Below are 19469 nucleotides of genomic sequence, written 5' to 3' on the forward strand. Positions count from 1 at the left end.
TTGTAAACATAATTAGCATTCCCAATAATTAAGTCATGAAGTTTAACTGATGAATTACATTTCTACGCGATTTACTTGCAGCGGACTTAAAAGACCTGATTTCTGACATTGTAAACCGTCCAAATACATCCGAGGCTGTTTTCGATAAAAAAAAAAATGGCCGAGGAGCTCCCAATGCGGGCAATTCGAGCTCAAATCCCCCCTCGAGTAATTGCATGTCGACTGCGAAATTAAAATTCGCGATAGTGTATAGTTTAATTTAGTTCAAAAAAAAATGTACAATACAGTTCACTAAACGGGACCATGTCATTTGAAGTAGTTTGTAAGTGCTGTAATTAATTAGCAAAACGTAATATTTACAGACAACCAAGCAATGTTCTGAAATTATCCCCCAGGCCTTAAAAACATACATTTGGTTCGGGTTACACGACCCTACCTACGAAAAAGGCGCCGACCCCACAATTTTTACAGTCAGTTGGTAAAAATATGAAAACAAATAAATAAAGTAAAATAAAAAAGTAAGTGCGATCGCATAATTATGTAGTTAAAAAACGAACGCTTTGTACAAAAGATTACCTTAACACCATTCTCCTATGATGAAAATAACACTCTTATATAAAGCCTAATAATAAAAATAAAAATAAAATTAAAAAAAAATCTACCTACCCTACTTATTTTCGAAAATATGAAACCCTAACCAAACTATTAGGTTCGATTCCCCGGCCTGGGCGCATCTGAGTTGGGTTAGTGGCTCTCAACTCTCTTTTCCCCTGTAAGCAATCACTGTTTACTCTCCTGTACCTATTATAGCATCCAAAATGTTAATACGGATGTTCGGTAGCAGTCAATGGTTCGGCGATGATTCGATTGTTGATCGTTAGATGCGAATCGGGGATGCAAATTTCTATCTATAAGGCATTGAATGTAAATTTCGGCAATATCTGTCTCTAAAAAATATAAAGCTATTGTTTTTGTTGAATAGGCCCTATGTTCCGACTGTTTCTTATATAGGGCCAATTTTAATTCGAAACTGTGCTAGAAACACCATACGGTGCTAGCACCGCATCGCCGCGGTGATATGGTGATACGGTGCTACGGTGCTAACTTCACGCACATCAATGTTTATGCACCTGCCAATTGGAACCACGGCCTCCAGGTCCGGGATGTATACCGGGGAGGAATAGCGGAGAAAATGGGTCGTGTTTTTACCTTCCAGGTGGCCACGCAGTGTCGATATAGCCGGGAAAAGGCCTCACTTGAATGTCCCCGGGATGTCAAAAGTCGAAAATCAAAGTCCCCGCTTTTCACCGGACATGTTTGTGTGTGTGGGGGGGGGGGAGGAGTGATACAGTGGAATGGTGCTTTAATGTAACGTACCACATACTTTTTAAACGTGTTAGCTCTTTCAATGCCTGATCTCAATCATAAGTCGTTTCCGGGTTTACTATAAACAATTTATTTATTTTTAACTTAAGCAAAATTTCAATTTTCGAATTAACTCATTTTCAGGGATCGACAGAAGTCTTGGCGACCGGAAACCATCGTCAAGCTCCAACCCGCCTTCCGCTCATCAGTCTATTTCCGGTACGCAAGATGACGTCACAAATGAAACACGTGACTCGCGCGTCATCGAAGTCAAGGGTCTGGAACTCCCAGAAGGTATTTTCCCATATGTGTTCTTATACGTATTTTGTTACAATCTATTTTGATAATTTAATTTCTCAACGAATATTTTATGTAAACGTCATAAAATAAAATGCATTAACATGTATCTTGATTTATAACTAAAAATCAAATGAAAACAAAACAAAAACAACATCTCTGTGTATGAACTATGAAATACAGTCGAACCCCGTTTGCTCGAACTAACTGGGGTAGGCGAAAATAGATCGAGCCTCAAAATTTTCGAGCTACCTAAAGTATATAGAAATAGATCCTTAACATCCAGTTCGAGCCAACGAGGAATTCGAGCCAAGCGATTTCGGGCCAACGGGGTTGGTTTTACTGTATTCAATGCATAGTTTGCATAGTTAGAATAGTTGACTTGAAGTTATCGAAAACATGTTCAAGAGAATTTCAAAGAATACACGGTTCTCCATATTTTTCAACATGACATTATATTTTGGTGATTTTTATTAGGCCTGGCTATCAAGAAGACAGAGCTAGGGGCCGTCTCTCAATACGGGGTCTTCTGCTCCAAGACTGTCGTCACCAAGGGAACCAGGTTTGGCCCCTTTAAGTGCCGCGTGATTAACACCAGTGAGGTCAAGGCCCAGGACGATACTTCACACATGTGGGAGGTTCGTTGATAATATTTTACAAACTTTTATAACTTATTAATTGAGCCTTAAATAGCATTAGATACCATAACATGACATAGCATAACATAGTATGACATAACATGACGTGACACACATGACATAACATAACATAACATAACATAACATGACACGACATGACATGACATGACGTAACATAGCATAACATAACATAACATAAAATAACATAACATAACATAACATAACATAGTGTTGTTTCGTTGGTTAATTGCAAACAAAATATTTAAGTTATTCTTTTCTTAAAGATGCACTCTTACTTCCAAATAAGAATTACCACAATTGACAAAAGTGTTTTAATCTACCAAAATGCATGAATGAATGTCGAAAATAATGGTTATTATGAACGATGCCGAGTTTAATTTGGAAGGAGCAGACAACACGGTATTTCTACCTTATGATACGATAGTAGATCACGGTGAACCCTTTTAGCACTCACCAACCATTTAATAATTGTGAGATTTCACATTTTAAATACACGGTTACACTAATGTTATCAGTAATTAATATTTTCCATAAATGCATTATTTAGTTAATAGTTAAAGGTCTTTCACTCATGATTTACAATTTTCATTCATGTGTATGTATTGATTTTAAATAAGCGTGTCACTTTGAATTGTATTATTCATTTTTGGGCAAATCACCCGAAAGTGATATTCGTTGCAAAACGTACAAATTCTATCTGTTCTTGGGATGTTATGATGCAATCCCGTTGGCTCGAACTCACTTGACTCGATTTCCTTGTTGGCTCGAATTGATGTAAATGATCGATTTCATTATACTTGAAGGAAAGCAATACTGCTTGGCTCGAATTTTCCGGGGTCGAGGTATTTTGGCCGGTCCCTGGGAGTTCGAGCCAACGGGGTTCGACTTTATCATTCAACTTCAATCATCAAATAAAACATTGCTATTTTTCTATCTTACTGCTATATTCAATGAACGTAGTATCCGAGACATTGCGGAGGAATATGAAAACGGCAGAAACTTTCAATTTTCACAAAGTACATTAACCAGAAAACTATAAGCACACGTATTATAAAGACTTAACGTTCAAGTCCTATGCATGTTCTATGGGACAAGCCAAGATAAAGTTTCGGTGGTATAGTGGGTAAGATACCCGCCTCTCACAAGAAAGGTTTAGGGTTCGAGCCAGGTGTGAGTTCTCTTGTGCTCTCACAAATGAAATTATCGAGAACGTTTCAACTCATCTAAAAACTTAGTTCAAAATCAAGCTTAAATAATACAGAAGTATCAGCTTTAAAGCTGCACTCTCACAGATATACCATTTTACAACTTTTTGTATTTTTTGTCTTGGAAAGAGCAAATTTTCGCGTAAATATCTGCAAACCAATGAAATTAGATTGCTGACAAAAATCAGATCGTAAATTTTCATATTTTAATTTAAAAATTAATGTTTTATGGTTAAAGCTGCACTCTCACAGATTGAACGTTTTGACAACTTTTTTTTATTTTTTGTCTTTGGACGAGCTATTTTTTGCGAAAATCCATGAAACCCTGTGATATAAGACTGCTGACAAAAGATCAGATCGCAGATTTTTATATTTCCAAGACAAAAAATTTAAAAAAAAATGTAAAAATGGTAAATCTGTGAGAGTGCAGCTTTAAGAAAAATGCATAAAAACATCAATTTTTAAACTTAAATATAAAAACCTGAGATTTAATTATTGTCAGCAGTCTAATATAACTGATTTCCATAGATTTTCGCAAAAATTGGCTTGTTCCAAGACAACAAAAAAACTAAAAATAAAACTTGTCAAAACGTCCAATCTGTGAGAGTGCAGCTTTAAACTAATCCCTTTCTCTAATCATCATACTATTTCTCTAAATTGTGATAAAAAAGCTACCACAATACCTTTACGACTAAATAGTATCCACTAAGCCTATGTACCAAGTTGTATACTATTCAGTTGCGATTCCTAATATGACGTGACTGTACTGACGTCAGATATTTCAGGATGGACGTCTGAGCCACTTTATCGACGGGCGACGTAACGCTGGTAACTGGATGGCGTTCGTAAACTGCGCGCGCTACTCGCAGGAACAGAATCTCGTGGCCTTGCAGGTGCGTGTTTAAATAGCGTTTATCATAATATAAACAGTCAGTAAATTTGAGTTGAAGCAGTAAAATCATACAAACAATACACGCACTCACTCACTCACTCACGCACGCACGCACGCACGCATACACACACACGCGCACACGCACACATACTCACCAGTCTGCCGTTCTTGATCAAGTTAATGTATGTGATCATATATGATACCATGAATTTGGATTTAAAATGGGACATACATTATGTGTCGGTCTGGTCAACGTAAGCTTTACATTTTGACATCAACACTTGCGTATAATCTTTGTTCTCTATTTTGAGCAAAAGCAAAATCCCCTAAATGATTGTTGAATCACGCCCCCCCCCCCCCCCCCCCCCCCGTATATTTAAACTAGCAAAACCTACATCACGAATAAGAAGCATACGAATAAGAAGCATATATCTTTCGGTTCCGGGGTGAGGGAGCATTCCTTCCCCTTCCCGTGCGTGCCTCTTAGGTCATGCTCCATCTAATGTCAAATTCTGGATCCACCCCTGATTAATTAGCACGTGCTGTTCTATAAAAACTTTATACATGTACAAGTATTGCCGTGCCTGGAGGATTATCGATAAAAGAATGTAAAATTGGACGTGGTACGGGGCAACTATTGAAGTTGTTCATGAATACATTATTCCCGTACTCATGCGTACATGAACAATGCAGGTCGAAGGCGACGTTTACTACGAGGCGTGCAGAGATATTCCCCGGGACAGCGAACTTCTGGTATGGTACGGAGACAGCTATTTGCAGTTCATGGGCGTCCCTGTCGCCCCAAAGGAGGCCACTGGAAGTGAGTCACGGCAGGAGGCAGACGGTACGTGTACAGAATGATACGGGTATTACGATATTCGGCTATTATAAAGAAAGGTGTATGCGGTTACCAATCATTCGGAACACCTCGGCCATTTTCAATCGAAAACAACCGCGGATGTATACCGGTACATCAGTAGAAGTAGTTCGTAAAATTTTAAATAATATATTAATTAATTGTACTGTTTTAACGTGTACTTTCTATTATTAAATTTGATTGATTGCCAGTGAAGTGTTTTGTTTAATATACTATTAAGATTAAGAGTTTAACTGCTAAAATGAAAATACTACGCGCTCTACTTGCAGCGTAGTTAAATGTAAAGATTTTTGACATTATTAACCGTACATAACCATCTGAGAATGTTTTCGATGGAAAATGGCCAAGATGAAAATACGCTATTAAAATGTGGTGTTAAAAGGGCACAGTCAAAATATGATATAATTATAAAAACAATCGGAGCACCTCGGCCATTTTCCATCGAAAACAAAGTCGGATGTATATGGACGATTAACAATGTCCAATCTTTACATTTAACTAAGCATCAAATTATATAGTAGTCATTTCAATTTAGCAGTTATAAACTAAATTAATTTAAGTCTTAGGTATCTTAATCAGTTATGCAATAAAACACTTTATTTGCAATCAATTTAAATTCATTAATACAAATTACACGTTAAAACCTGTACAATTAATTAATATTTTATTCAAAATTTAACTAACTACTTCTAATGATGTACCGGCATACAATCGAGGTTGTTTTCGATGAAAAATGGCCGAGGTGTGTCGAACGGTAATTAATTAGGCATGTTTTTAATTAAAGCACGCTGCAGTTACCTCCCTTCCACGACAGTGTAGGTTGTCACGCAATGAACCAATTGTTATAAAACTATTTCAACAAAACTGTTCAACTGTGTTTCCTTTTGAACGAGATTTTCTGTTCGGAGACAACTTCGTTTGAATGAACTAAAACCATAGCTGTCTCCCTGTCACAGATTCTGAGGGTTACCCGTGTGAGCGGTGCGGGAAGGTGTTCGCCTACTGCTACTACCGTGACAAGCACCTCAAGTACACCCGTTGTGTGGACCAGGGCGACCGGAAGGTCCCCTGCCATCTGTGTACAAGGTTGGTGCTATAATAGCCTCATTTAATCATAATTCTAGACGCACTCCGGAGTTTAAGCGTCCCGATGACCAAGATATCTCCGGTGCCGAGGTGCAAGACATCCCTTGGAAAGTCCCGCTTATTATTCTTAATAACATATACACATATACACACGATAGATTCTTGTATTGGAAAATCATTGCGTAAAACATGACATATATATTATACAGTCGAACCCCGTTGGGTCGAACTCGCTTGGCTCGAATTTTTCGTTGGCTCGAAGTGAATGTATACGACCGATTCCATTAGGCTGAACGTATGTATTCCAGCTTGGCTCGAATCTTCCGAGGTTCGAGGTAAATTCGCTGGTCTTTGGGAGTTCGAGCCAACGGGGTTCGACTGTAATTGTTATGTGAATGGATAAACAATTTTAATCGTTCTACAACACTTGCATTTGCTGGTGAATACCAGTCATAACAGTTATTTTAAATACTATTATATAATATGTTTCTTTATCTTTGTTTTCATTTCAGATCGTTCGAGAAACGAGATCGTCTGCGGATCCACATTCTGCACGTGCACGAAAAGCATCGACCCCACAAATGTGTCGTCTGCAACAAGAGTTTTAGTCAGTCATCAAGTCTTAACAAGCATATGAGGGTAGGTTCCATTTCGGGATGTTAATATATTTGCAATATTTATTGTTATATGAAAACGAATCAAAGATAATGACTGACGATGTATACGACCAAGACTGCTACGACGCTGCTGATGCTGCTGCTGATGCTGCTGATGATGAGGAGGAGGACGAGGAGGACAAGGAAACTTATGACAATGACGACGACGACAACGTCGACGACGCTGATATGATGGTGGTGGTGGTGGTGGTGGTGGTGGTGGTGGTGCTGATGATGATGATGATGATGATGATGATGATGATGATGATGATGATGATCAAAGTGGCTTACGACGACTGTTGTTGCTGCTTCTGCTAATGAGGATGACGATAAAGGCGACAACGAATATAAAGACGACAATTTAGTTGTTGCTATTACTGCTGCTGTTACTTTTATTGTCGATTTTGTTGTCATTGTCGTTTTTGTTGCTGCTGTTGTTAATGGTGTTGTATAAAAAGTATTTATGCTGCAGGTACATAGCGGGTAGCGGCCGTACAAGTGCGTGTATTGTAACAAGGCGTTCACAGCCTCCAGCATCCTCAGGACGCACATTCGCCAACACTCGGGGGAGAAACCATTCAAGGTTAGATAATATCTAATTCAGACTGGTTTTGTGCTGTCTTATGTCAGATGAGTTTAGTGTTGTCTTATATCAGATGGGCTAAGTCTTGTCTTATGTCAGATGGGTTGTGTTTTTTCTTATGTCAGATGGCTTAGCGTTGTATTTTGTGTAATGGGTTTAGCGTTGGTGTATGTCAGATGGGTTAAGTGCTGTCTTATATCAGATGGGTTTAGCGTTGGTTTATTTCAGATAGGTTTAGCCTTGGTTTATGTCAGATGGGTTTAGCGTTTGTTTATGTCAGACGGGTTTAGTGCTGTCTTATGTCAGACGTGTTTAGTGCTGTCTTATGTCAGATGGGTTTAGTGCTTTATTATGTCTGATGGATTTAGCCTTGTTTTATGTCAGATGGGTTAAGCTTTGGTTTATGTCAGACGGGTTTAGTGCTGTTTTATGTCAGACGAATTTAGTGTTTTCTTATGTCAGATGGGTTTAGTGCTGTCTTATGTCAGATGGGTTTAGCGTTGGCTTTAATCAGATGGGTTTAGTGTTGTCTTATGTCAGATGGGTTTAGTGCTGTCTTATGTCATATGGGTTTAGTGCTGTCTTATGTAAGATGGTTTAAGTGTTGGCTTAAATCAGATGGGTTTAGTGCTGTCTTATGTCAGATGGGTTTAGCGTTGGCTTTAATCAGATGGGTTTAGTGTTGTCTTATGTCAGATGGGTTTAGTGCTGTCATATGTCAGATGGTTTAAGCGTTGGCTTAAATCAGATGGGTTTAGCGTTGTCTTATGTTAGATGGGTTTAGTGCTGTCTTATGTCAAATGGGTTCAGCGTTGGTTTATGTCAGACGGGTTTAGTATTGTCTCATGTCAGATAGGTTTAGAGTTGCTTTATGTCAGACGGGTTTAGTGTTGTTTCATGTGTGATGGGTTTAGTGTTGTCTTATGTCAGACGGGTTAAGTCTTGTCTTATGTCTGCTTTGTTTAGTGTTGTCTCATGTCAGACTGGTGAAGTGTTGTCTCATGTCAGATGGGTAGAGTGTTGTCTTGTGTCAGACGGGTTAAGAGTTGTCTTATGTCAGACGGGTTTAGTGTTGTCTTATGTCAGATGGGTTACGTGTTGTCTCATGTCAGATGGGTAGAGCGTTTTATTATGTCAGACTGGTAGAGCGTTGTCTTATGTCAGATGGGTTACGTGTTGTCTCATGTCAGATGGGTAGAGCGTTGTCTTATGTCAGACGGGTTAAGAGTTGTCTTATGTCAGACGGGTTTAGTGTTGTCTTATGTCAGACGGGTTACGTGTTGTCTCATGTCAGATGGGTAGAGCGTTGTCTTATGTCAGATGGGTTACGTGTTGTCTCGTGTTAGATTGGTAGAGCGTTGTATTATGTCAGACTGTCAGAGCGTTGTCTTATGTCAGACGGGTTACGTGTTGTCTTATGTCAGATGGGTAGAGCGTTGTCTTATGTCAGACTGTCAGAGCGTTGTCTTATGTCAGACGGGTTACGTGTTGTCTTATGTCAGATGGGTAGAGCGTTGTCTTATGTCAGATGGGTAGAGCGTTGTCTTATGTCAGATCGGTTAAGTGTTGTTTTATGTCAGATGGGTTTTATGTCAGACGGGTTTAGTATTGTCTTATGTCAGCTGTCTTATGTCAGATGGGTTAAGTGTTGTTTTATGTCAGACGGGTTTAGTGTTGTCTTATGTCAGATGGGTTTAGTGTTGTCTTATGTCAAATGGGTTAAGCGTTGTCTTATGGCAGACGGGTTTAGTGTTGTCTTAAGTCAGATGGGTTTAGTATTGTCTTCTGTCAGATGGGTTTAGTGTTGTCTTATGGCAGATAGGTTAATTTAGTGCTGATTTATGTCAGATTGTTTAAGCTTTGTTAAACATGTTAGGTTTCGTCTCATTTCAGACGGATTTAATGTTTCAGGATCTCCGGTAAAACGCGTTCACGTCAATTTACCGATTGTTACTGTTTTTTTTAAGGTGTTGACGAATAGCAGAGTGTTCCTTTAAGAAAAAAAGAAAGAAAATATATTTATCTTACGATGTATTATAATGTTTGATTGATTTTATTTCTCTTTCCAGTGCAAGCATTGTGGAAAAGCGTTTGCATCCCACGCGGCACATGACAGTCACGTGAGAAGAACGCACGCACGAGACAGAATGTGCACGTGCTCGATTTGTGGCAAATCGTACTCACAACCATTCGAACTCAAATTTCATATGGCAGTTCGTTTGAATAAATGAATACTTTCTTCTTGTTAGATAAATAAATACATAAATGTACATAAATGTGATGGTTATTTTGTTTTGTTTTCGTTTTTGTTTTTGAAATTTAAGTTATTTATAAATAATGGGTTTACAGATACATTTTTGTTAATAAATGATTGTATTATCTTGGTTGACAATGTCTATTTATTCAATAAATTTATTGTGAAACTTTTAGGTTGTTTTAATTTGGCTCCTCTTTATATACAAATAAACATTTTGCTGAATACAATAATCACAATATCTGTGTTATTCTTCAAGATAATCCGGCTATGATGTGTATGTGAGGACAATAAACAACAAAATGCTGATTAATGCTTTTGGTGGTGGCGTTGGTCATAGTTATCATTATATGGTGGTGTTGGTCATAGTTATCATTAGATAGTGGTGTTGCTCATAGTTATCAATAGATGGTGTTGTTGCACATAGTCATCATTAGGTGGTGGTGTTGCTGATAGTTATCATTAGGTGGTGGTGTTGCTTATAGTTGTCATTAGGTGATAGTGTTGTTCAAAGTAATAATTAGGCGATGGTATTGCTCATAGGTATCATTAGGTGGTGGTGTTGATCATAGTTATCATTAGGTGATGGTGTTGCTCATAGTTATCATTAGGTGGTGGTGTTGCTCATAGTTATCACAAGGTGATGGTGTTGCTCACAGTTATCATTAGGTGGTGGTGTTGTTCATAGTTATCATTAGGTGGTAGTGCTGCTCAAAGTTATAATTAGGTGGTAGTTTTGCTCATAGTTATCATTAGGTGGTGGTGTTGGTTGCTCACAGTTATCATTAGGTGGTGGTGTTGTTCATAGTTATCATTAGGTGGTGGTGCTGCTCAAAGTTATCATTAGGTGGTGGTGTTGCTCATAGTTATCATTAGGTGATGGTGTTGCTCATCCAGTTTAGGGTTAGTTTTCCATCGGCCATTTATAATTCTGAGCATGCCGGTTGAATAGAGCGATTCATTGTTGACTTTCATTTTTGTCTCAAATAAATGCTTTCATTTTAAAATAATAGATCCACTTTAAAAGTCATTTAGTTTAAGAGGTAGGTAAATAATACCTAGTGGAATATCATATTGACCATCCCGTGGAATGAAAGCGTCTACCGCCAGTTCAACAAGCCTTCCCGCTTCCTCGATCTATATTCAAATAATTGTTTCCGGTTCAAACCTTTTCAGAGCAAATATTTAGCAACGTTTAATTATTGAATGAGTTCCGCGAAATACAGCCTGCAGAATGTCGCGTATATATGTGACATTTCTACTTCTACTTATGTGGATGATTTTTTCAGCGTGTTCGAGTACACTGTACAAATCGAGGAAAGTGATTTTGCAAGAACAACCAAACACATTGTTATTTACCCGAAGAGTTTTACTGGATATTTCTAGCAAAGCCTGTACCGATGAATGCGCGTCGTCGCCTGGCTGCAGTTATGTCAACTACCAACGACGATTCCACTTGTGTTCTGTTATTTACTACAGTGTCACAACACCGTCTTTGTCAGTCGCCCGAGAGGCCGGATATATTTACGCCAAGAAAGAAGATCTTCCTCGCGTATGTATACTTTCAATCATAATACTATTTCATTCGGATGTCCTCGGTCAATTTCCATCGAAAACAACCTCGAATGTATATAGACTGTTTACAATGTCAGAAATTTTAACATTTAACTACGCTGCAAGTAGATCGCATGATAATTCAACTAAGCAGTTAAACATAAGGATTTTACTCTTTGGAATCTTATTTATTGATAAAATAACATACTTCACTTTCATCAATTAAAAATAAAAAAACCCCACAAAGTTCACCTTAAAACTTAAAACACTGCAATTGATTTATACTATTATTCATTTTTTTGCGAACTACTTCTACTTATGTACCGGTATACATCCGAGGTTGTTTTCAATGGAAAATGGCCGAGGTGTTCCGAATGAAGGATATTTAGCATTGAGGCTCATATCTCAGACAATGGGATCGCGGGATGAAATCGCATTTAATCATTAAAGTGACACTCGTATTCAAAATAAACACATACTCCATTATAACAAAATTAAATTTTGAGCGATAATCTACTACGAAATAATGCATTTGTGGAAAATATTAATTACTGATAACAAGACTGTAACCGTGTATTTAATAGCTGAACACGCAAAAATATTAAATGATTGGTGAGTGCTAAAAGATTAACTGTGATATACTATCGTCTGAAAGGTAATACCTTGTGTTCTGCGCATTTCTTTCAAATTAAACTCATCCTTGACAAGAACCACTGTTTTCGACATTTATTCATTCTTTTTGGTATATTTAAACAAAATAGTATTAATTGTGTTGAATCTTATTTGGGAGTAGGACTAAAGAGCTTTGGCAACCAAAAACCATTAAGCAAATGTCCACTTAGTTAAAGTATTTCGCACTTAGCACTCAGAATTTAGTATCTTTTTTTTGTTCTTTTAAACGATAATTCGGTGCGAACGCATATTTATATGAATCGAAAATATTTTGTTGTGGAAAATTTACTGTCACTTTTGATTTTTGCATCCACAAAATTTCCATGGCAACCGGTATTTAACGTATTTTAGCGGGGAATTGTTCGTAATTTTCAAACATCTTCAATTCGCGTTTTAAGTGTTGCGTCTAAATTTATATATTATATAATAAAAAAAATTAAGTAAACATTTTAGATTTTTTTTAAATTCCATATTATTACTATGTGACGATCGACTATGCTCTTAATGCTTATCAAAAGGCACAGAAATGCCAAGACAAAGGCCACACATTTATCATATTGTAAATATACATAACATAACTATATATTTGCAATTTCTCATAATGTCCATATCATAAATGTTCAAATATGTTCTACAAATACTGTCGTTTTTTCAGCCAAACACACCGTGCGACGGATGCTCGGACATAGACCGTTGCGATGAGTCGGTGGCTCCAGTGGATTGCCTGCCATCTGGTAAGTTTGATTCAATGTTAAAAACATCTACACCACAATGGTAATCACATAAAACAAGTAACGCCGAATAAACAGTCACAAAGTAATAACTTATTACGTGTTTTCGATTTCTTTCGTAGCCGCGCCTGAAAGCCTTTGTCACGGTGTCGTCGTAGTCGTACTTGCTATCATTGGTTGAAGTGTCGTCGAAGTCGTACATGCTATCATTGGTCACAGTGTCGTCGTAGTCGTACTTACAAACATTGGTCACAGTGTCGCCGTAGTCGTACATGCAATCATTGGTTACAGTGTCGTCGTAGTCGTCCATGATATTCTTGGTCACTGTGCCGTCGTAGTCGTCGCTTCGCCGCGGTGTCGTCATTGTCGGTGTCACATTGCTCAGTGGTCATGCCCACAGTTACCTGGTATCTGTATGGTATTTTTGGACAGTCGAGCTATCTGATTCGAGCGATTCGGTCCCTTTGGTGATCTCTTGGACTGAGAATTATTAAAAGAATGTGTTCTTGTACTCTATGATACACAATTCATAAAAAACAAAAAATATATTAAATATTTTAAAAATTTATACAATCTATTGTTTACAAGTTATCAGACCGACTTTTGGCGTCAAGGTGCCATGAAATGGAACCGACATAAGATCCTTTTTATGTGAATCTTACACCTTAACACAACTGTGCACCAGATGATCAATTTGCACGAAAAAAAAGAAAATTGTCGAAAACTGTCATAAACTTGGAATTAATGTGTACAATGCATTGAAACCTACTAATTGAAGTAATACATAGTTTACAATTTATTTAAGTTTAGCAGTTATTTCGTATTTTTTCATTAAAAAAGATTACTGGGTATGTCTACCAAGTAGAATTCATTCCTTATGCGTGATTGGCTAGTCGGTGTTATCACGTGATATTACCGAGTTAGGTGTATAGCTTAATTATGTCACCCGATTATAGGAAGCCGTCAATGTTCAGTGAATACGACGCTTGAATGCTATTTTGGCGACACGGGTTCGAACCCGGTCTCCAACACAAATTTTCTTTTCATTTTGGTACTTTTTTTACAATTATGATATCAAAACGTAGCACATTCAGTTAAATAATTGTCCTGAGATTCGTTACAGAAAAAAATAATTTTGGTGCCAATCTGGTGTACAGTCCCTTTAACCACTAGAGCATGGTCAACCTTGAAATGTATGTTGAGCGTATGAAAATGTTCGAAGTTTGTGGATGAGCGCTTACAAACTGGTTTAACCACCGGTGAGTTCGTCATTGGTTTATACTGACAGTGCAAAACGCGGTTACCTTTACAACTGATGATAGTTTAATAGTAATAAACTGCTGTTAAAGGATCTAGACACCTTGATGATACAAATGCAAGAAAAAAAATGAAAATTGACGAAAACCTGACATCGTTTTGCACAACGCATTAGATATTGCTTACTGATATATAACATCGCATACCACACATCTTACGCAGTTTTTGCATTTTTTTGCAGTTTTCCGAATCGAAATGTACTGGGGTTGTCTACCGTGTAAATCCTAGTAAGTTTAAAAATAGCATCAGTGTATTTAGCTGTATTCATTAACAGATAGGATTTATCCTGGGAAACCTTTATGCGCTATTTATAAACGGGGAAACGCATATGAGACAGCAACATGATCTGTTGAATAGTATGCATTTTCAATAGAGTCAATGAAAATACTTTAATTATCTTAGAAGCTCAAATCATGAAGACGGAACACACAAAAACAAAGAATTATGGGAAAAGCGTGACGTCAGAGAGCGCTTAATAATTAGCGTATTTAAGTCTAAATTTTTACATTCAGAAAGCAATTAATTATTGTATCATATGATTAAAGAGATACTTTACATAAGAAAATGACTTCAGTTAGGAAATGATTTGTTTATGAATACAACCCTATGTGACCTTTAAACTAGTATCTTGGTTAGATTTAAGGCTACTGAGCTTATCCCTGAAGTTTATATTGTTTTGTTTTAATTGTAGACTGTGGGATGCCAACTGTACCAGACAACTCTTCAATATCGGGAAACATGTTCAACATAGGACGGCGTATCAAGTTCACGTGTGCAGAGAACACGATTATGTCCCCTGCGACAACGAATACCGCAGTCTGTCAGCAGGATGGACAATGGTCTGAGACTAACTTCGATTGCACTCCTGGTTGGTATAAAAATCAAAGCACTAAAAGTACTGCAGGGGAGGGTTGGCAAGATGGCATTGTAAGACGTCATATTGTCTAGTTGCTTTCACTAAATTAAACATGTTGAGCACTTAGACTGAGGGGACAAGTCATTTAAGACCAAATAGCATGAAATGCAGGGCGGATCCAGGATTTTATGTTGGAGGGGTGTAACTTAGGGATCGTAACATTTTGACTTGCGCCCCTCCCTAAGCAACAAAATTAATTTAATTTAAAGTGTTGACAGGGGAGGGGGGGGGGGGGGCTACTCCCTCAAGAAAATTTTAACCATATCTAGTCCGAAATGGTGCATTTTTGGCGCATTTCTCTACTCTTATTCTCATTTATTGTAATAAAAAGTAAATTGGGCGATTTTAGCTCCCTCCCTGGATCCGCTAGTGTAAAGTTCAAAGTAAATACGACAGTGGCTAGGGACATCCTAATTAAATTTCTTAATGGGTACGAATATGTCTAAAACTCTAGATATGATTGGTACGAAACGTCCACAAGATAACTGGGTATGAGACGTTCATGGTACGATACGCCCAAGTTTCGCCTACAAATACATTCTACTTGTAATGTTTTTCAAGCTCAAAATAAAAAAACTAATTGTATTGTAAATGTATAGTTGTGTCCATTTTCATTAAATTTGTATATTTTTCGCAATGTTATCATTCTAAAAGTGTATTTATTTCGTCCGTTTGAGTAACTCCTTTATCAGCGGCGGTGTCAAGTTCTTACTAAAATGTAAATTACCTTTGACCTTTTAGAATCACTGCGCAAAACTGTTGTAAATACCAACTAACCTGGGATAAGTATCGTACAGTATCACACTGAAATTCTACATGATTTCCGAAAGCGAAATCGCCTTATGTTTATTTTTCCCATATAAGCATCATTTTTCATCTCTTATTTCTTATCAATGTACTGGGACGTTTTGTTTATTACTGCATCACCAAAATGATTTCTTTGGCGAATCAACTCAATCTAAAATGAAAGAAAAGAGGGTTGGTTAGACAACACTATTTGGTTGTACTACTGGGTATTGTTTTTCTTTGTTTTAAAGAACAAATATCTGAATTTATTTTTAAAACAGTCAGCAGAATCGGTTACGTTATAAAAATGATTGCAAGTAACAAGATAAAACTGTATAACGTTGTGATGAACATGCACGCTACTTATAGCACGGTGAAGCCCGGCCTTCATGTGACCGTTTCGATTCAGCGGGAAGTGGCTGAAGTAACTGCAATGAACCATGTTGTCAATGGTACAATTTACTAACTAGCGTTAGTTTTCGTGGAAAAAACTTTCTATATATCCGCATGAAAGTTATTGCACAGTTAAACCCCCGCCTTCTTGTTACCGTTTCGATTCAGCGGTTAGTGGCTGAAGTAACTGTTATGAACCATGTTGTCAATGGTACAATTTACTAACTAGCGTTAGTTTTCGTGAAAAAACCTTTCTATATATCCGCATGAAAGTTATTGCACAGTGAAACCACCGCCTTCTTGTTACCGTTTCGATTCAGCGGTTAGTGGCTGAAGTAACTGTTATGAACCATGTTGTTAATGGTACAATTTACAAACTTGCGTTAGTTTTCGTGAAAAAAAAACTTTCTATATATCCGCATGAACGTTATTGCACAGTTAAACCTCCGCCTTCTTGTGACCGTTTCGATGCAGCGGGTAGTGGCTGAAGTAACTGTTATGAACCATGTTGTCAATGGTACAATTTACTAACTAGCGTTAGTTTTCGTGAAAAAAAAACTTTCTATATATCCGCATGAAAGTTATTGCACAGTTAAACCCCCGCCTTCTTGTGACCGTTCCGACTCAGCGGCAGTGGCTGTTAAATAATAACAGTTATGTACCATGTTGTCAGTGGTAATTTACTCACTAGCATAAGTTTACGTGAAGAACGTTTCTATGAATTCGCATGATAGTTATTGCTCGGTTAAGCCCCGCCTTCTTGTGACCGTTCCGGTATGGGACTTCATTTACAGATGAACATAAAAGAAAACACTCCCAAATATAGCACGAGAAAAAATTACTACGCGAATTACTTGCAGCGTAGTTAAATGAAAATAATTGTAATGTCCATTTACATCCGATGTTGTTTCGGAAGGAACATTGCCGAGGTGCTCAGATTAGAAAAGAGGATGCAATAACAGTTTTTATAAAAATACGTAAACTGATAGCGTCCGCCATCTTTATAACTAGACGCCACCAGAAGGCCGTGTATAGTATTAACATTGCGCAAATTCTTCGAGGGCGTCGGTGCACTTAATATATATTCGGTGAAATATATTTTGGTCCTTCATTTCTAACTATCGCTGCATTTATCTTACAATAGTCATAATCCAATTTCTTTTCCAGACGGTTCGTTGCATACTATCACAGGGGGTCATCTATTCGGCGGTGACCCCGGCAACCCCAATCTCGTCAAATTCAATGACTCTGTCGCCTGGAATGATGGCCGGATCACCGCAATACAGATGCTCTGCGGCAAGTACCTGCTTGCCTTTAAGATCCAGTATAATGGCGTGTGGTCAGTTCAGAGAGGATTCTGGAACCCTGCCTGTTCGGAAAACCAAACGTGGACGCCAGCGCACGAGTTTGGAGAGGACGAATGGATACAACACGCGGCGTTTACGGGCTCACGCTGGCCTAGCGTCACATTCACAACAAACAAGCGCCAGCTGGAAACATGTGGCGTACCCGTGACGTCACCCAGATACCTGGAGGGTGGAAGGCTGGAGTATGTCAGTGGGATATTTGGTTGCTACTTCGACGAATTGCAGTTTTACTGGTCAAATTACAGAGATTTCAATTAATAAGATATTATATAGAGTATTATTTGTAAAATATGCCTATTACTCAGGCATAAAAACCGTAAATACGTCCATTATTAAGAGTTTCGTTTATAATTTAATACTTCCATTTGTTCACGTAGGTCTCGTTTTGAGATTAAATACAAATATTAATTAATGTAATGTATTGCATACTAAATTTATAACTATCTAAATTATCTAAATTAAAATTGACGATACGGAAATGCCTTTGAGAAAAAACCTCGAGGCCGCTGGTGCTTCAAGAGCACACCAGCTACGATGACGTTAAAAAGACAAACATACCTGTGCTAAATTAACCTTTCTTAAAGTAAAAGTAGACATTTTTATTAAACGTTAAAGATGCACTCTTACCCCAAATAGGATTTACCACAATTAATAATATTGTTTAAATATTTCAAAAAGAATGAAAAAATGTTGAAAACAATGGTTCTTATGAAGGATACCGATATTAATTTTAAAGAAGTGAGCATAAAACTCGGTATTTCTACTTTATGAGACTGTAGTAGATCACAGTAAATCTTTTAGCATTCACCGGTCATTTAATATTTTAGCGCTTTCATCTATTTAATACACGGTTACAATCTTGTCATCAGTAATAGATATTTCCCATAAATGCATTATTTAGTAAAAAGATAAAGGTATATAAGTCAAATTCATGTTTGTTATTCATTTGATTGTATTGATTTCGAATAAAAGTGTCACTTTAATATTTTTAAAGATAGGAACTTTTCAACTAAACAAAAGTGATAAGATCTTAAACGACGTGTTACGTTCGAACTCCAAAACCCGCATTCAAAAAAGGATTTTCATTTCTTTTTTTTATAAAATTATCAACAATAAAGCCATGTTCAAAAATCTAAACCCCTTCTACCTAGTTTCTTGCCTCGTTTTAACAAAATCATTGAAGAGTGTCTGGATTTGATGCAAAACTCTATTCTCTATGCATAACAGTGTTGCAAAACAGGAACAGGAAGATGGCATAATTTTGCCTCAACAATATTTATTTCGATGCTTTAAAACAAATGTAGAGAACCTTATACCTCTGTTCTAGGGTCGTCTATACGTTGAAACATTTTAAAGCCTGGTGAAATGAGAATGACTGTTGAGTTTGTGTGTGGGGGGAGAGGGGGGTTAAATGTTAAAATTCAGAAATTATTAGAAGTCAACATTGCCCGGGTAGTCCATTCACATGGTTACCAAATACAGAAAATGCGAAAGGCACCAATTTGGAACACATTATCTTGAGGACTAATGCAATTCCATTCAATCACTAGACCCAAAATAAAAAATCCAAGATGGCCGTGACAAATCCAAAAAGGCCGCCATGCAATTTGTACAATAATAATTTGATAAATCAAATCATTATTTTATACTTAAGTTAACTAAGACCTGATGTAGACGCACCGTTCGATAAGAAGACAGCGATTTGATAAGTCAATTGCCAGCGATTCGATAAGTAAACTGTCAGGAATTATGTTCAGTAAAATGAAAGCGATTCCACAAGTAAACTGTCAGGGGTTTGTTCAGTAAAATGACAACGATTGGATCAGTAAACTGTCAGCGATTCGTTCAGTAAAATGACA

The 19469-nt window shown here is 37.4% G+C and overlaps 1 pseudogene; it reads left to right on the forward strand.

The window, feature by feature from the left end:
• The first annotated feature begins 303 nt into the window (after nt 1–303).
• On the forward strand, nt 304–17868 carry LOC128216317 (PR domain zinc finger protein 14-like; annotated as a pseudogene).
• The last annotated feature ends 1601 nt before the right edge of the window (nt 17869–19469 follow it).

Source organism: Mya arenaria, chromosome 14 (assembly GCF_026914265.1).
Source record: "Mya arenaria isolate MELC-2E11 chromosome 14, ASM2691426v1".
Taxonomy (NCBI): Eukaryota; Metazoa; Mollusca; class Bivalvia; order Myida; family Myidae; genus Mya; species Mya arenaria.